The sequence below is a fragment of the Barbatula barbatula genome, assembly GCF_947034865.1.
Source record: "Barbatula barbatula genome assembly, chromosome: 3".
Lineage (NCBI taxonomy): Eukaryota > Metazoa > Chordata > Actinopteri > Cypriniformes > Nemacheilidae > Barbatula > Barbatula barbatula.
Window position 1 is genome coordinate 21,643,652 of NC_136764.1, and position 3,356 is coordinate 21,647,007.

Here is a 3,356-nt window from a genome sequence, read left to right on the forward strand (position 1 = left end):
TGTCATTTCAATGGCTGTTTTAGAGCATCCTTTTTACTAGTGGAATGTGTTTTATTATGAGATACAAAACAAGAGATACTTTGCCCACTGTCGCCAAACTTACATAGGATGCATAAGACTGACGGAGGTTCTCATCTCAGGTGACAAAGATGGAAAGAGAAGAATAGGAGGAGAACGAGAGACATGTGAAGGCAGGGAGCGTGTGGCAAGGTATGTATGGACTTGTAAGTTGTAAGTGGCTCAGTTGAACCACTTTGATGGACGATCCTAAAATGTACTTAGATTAAAAATACGTCTGTGAAAATTACACAACGACACAAACTTCTGTATTTGTAGATTTTGGTCTCCTACAGAGCAAAATCGGCAGTGTTAAAAAAGGTCAAATTAACTCTCACAGTGTATATATAATCCACACTTTGAGAGTAATTTTTTAACACTGGCGACTTTATTATGTAGGTGGTACTTCATTGAGTAAAATATTTGAGTGTATGATCATTTTTGTCCACTTTTTGTTTTTGAGTTTTTGTATTTCTTCTTAGTTACTACCTGAAGTAATATTACGTATCGGATTGTGATAATATTATATCGTAAACGTATTACAAGCCTGTTTTAATCTGAGTTATTTCTCCTAGACATAAATTTGATATCTAAAGGAGAGCAAATGAAAATTTTGCTTAAACATCCTGCATCTAAGATATTTCTCCTGAAAAAAGACCCATAAATCGTACAAATATCTCCACTGGAGGTCTCGACAGTGTCACAAACTGAGCTCAGATTGTCTGCCATCAGAAGTCAATATCAATAAAGACTTCAAACATTTCCTATCAAATGTACCCACATCCAGACTGTTTTACGTACGGTGGCTCTTCTTCTGAAACTTCAGATGTGCATATTCACTGTTTAACTGTACTTTTAAAATGAATAGTGTGAACAAACACTTTTAATACTTTTTATTGGTTGGATATTAAACACAAAGGGTGCCTCATTATAATGATTTAGAATACATGGGATATAGTTTCCGAAGGACAGCAACTAATACAAATTCATTTTCCAACTCCATTCTTTGTTTTAATAATCGTCTAATTTGTTTCCGTTTTTTCTAATTTCTTCTATACTACTTTAACCAAAACTGAGACTTAAATCAGTTAAATAAGATCTTTGAAAGTGCAACCTCTAAGCAATAAACTTTTCCTTCGGGCCAGTCCAGCGTAATGAGACTTGACTTACCTGCTTGGAGATATTTCTAGAAACACACGATGTATTAATTCCCGGACAGCACAGAGCATCTGCAATCTTCTGCCACCAATGTAAGGTTGTTGATACAGTAGATGTTGCTGTTTATTTTTTACATATATATATATATTTCGTTTTCCACACAGGTGAATGTTCTTTTATTGTGTTTGATTACGATATAAAAACTTTACTTTGTACTCCGTGTGCATGCATGTATGCATATGAATGAGAATGTGCTTTTGTGTGTGTTTAAGTGAGCGGTTCGTTGAGAGTCGAACTAGCTGCCCAGGATTATTGACATAATGTTGTTCTTAATGTTCTCAACATTGTGAGTACAAATCAATTCCTGTCACAATCACTCAGCTCAGCCATGCTGATATATAGAGGTTCATACTATCTGAATTATACTAATTACACATCTCGTGCAGCAATGGCTTTGGTCTATCATTAGTGTCACAGCTTCAGCCTCCTCGTGTGGATGTGTGGATAAACGTGGCTTCATGGAGAAACACACAAGCTGCGTGTTTACATGGGCTGAGGCATTTACAGCGAAACGTTCCAAAGATTAGACATCAGTTAGAACTTGTGTTGTTTACAAAAATTTATTCATACAAATCTTACAACACTTTATTTAACATTTAAAAATGTTACCCCCCTAAGGAGCTATACGTGTTTATATGATGAAGTCACTCGCTAATATTCACTTGTCACAGATAATGTTTCAGGTATAGATAAAACGTTCACATTAAGGCTTCCGGCGCTTTCAGAAGTGTACACAACAGGCTTTGCTGTGGCCTAGGATCAATCAGGTCGTCCACTCGCTGTCAAAACCTCCCTCAAACAGTGCAAAATTAAACAACATAAACCTATCTAGGCTTCATGGACCTCCACTTTAGGCTACAATGCGAGAGCGTAACATAAACACGTGCTTGCCACATTTACACACATTCATCAGCTTAAACAATCCAGACAATAATACTTGTACCATTTACACCAGTTCAGTAATAGAGTACTGATCACAATAAATGCTGGCCATGCTTTCAGCTCTACTTAAACCATTACGTTTCAAAAGAAAAAAGGGGGAGGAAGAGATGAAGTTAGTGAAATGGAACCTAATACTTTGCAGCATCGTAGGGCCACTGAAATTGCCATCCGTGATAAGTGGCGATTTTTATCAGAGTTATCACACAAGGCACCTAAGCCAAAAAACCATATCATCTTTCATAACATCATTATGTTAGCACACACACGCATACTAGTGCATTCACCCACCCACCCAACCACCCACCTCCCGCCCGCCCGCCCTCCCTACACACGCACTCCACTCGCACAACACTCTCAGAGACGCATTCATACTCGCATAAAGCCTGGGGGACAATGCCAAATTGAAGAAAGATTGATTTCATGCATGGGACGACGGTCTACATATTGTATTAGTGGATGGTTTTCAAAACAGGAAATTATACCGAATGCAATGCAGGCGTACCCAAAATATGTGAATAGATAAAATGCTAGGCGTTCTGTACCGTGTCCCGCCCTAGTGATGACGGGTAACGTGTCTGACCCTCATCTATGCATTCAAGAGGAAGTGTGTGCACTGTCTGTCCCTAAAGATCATGAATGTGAAAATTGTCAATCTGAGGACCGCCCCCATTCTCTCCGTCTCACATTCCCCCAGTCATCAGCACCAATTACAAGCGTAATTGATTTTCTAGAGGTGATAAATAAAACTGTTGCGCATTCATTATCTTATTTAAAGCAGCGATTAAGACCACTGAAGAGCATTTCGCAATGAAGTCATGGACATGACGGTGCCACCCACTAGATTAGCTGCAGACTACACAGACTGTTTTATTTCTTCACTGGCATGTTTTAACACACAGCCTTCACACAAGATTTGTAAATTGTGGTGGCATTAGATATCGGTTTAGCCAAACCGCAGAGAGCGCATACTTAAGCATTCACAGCTTCTGCGTTACACAACATAAGAACGAGGTTTCACCATGGGTCAGAAAAGACGCAAAGCCATCCACAAAGGTTTTGTAAGCATGCAAAGGGATCGACGCGCCAATTCTGCAAGACTCAATGGGGCATGCATTTGACAACGTTAGATTCTTTTTTTT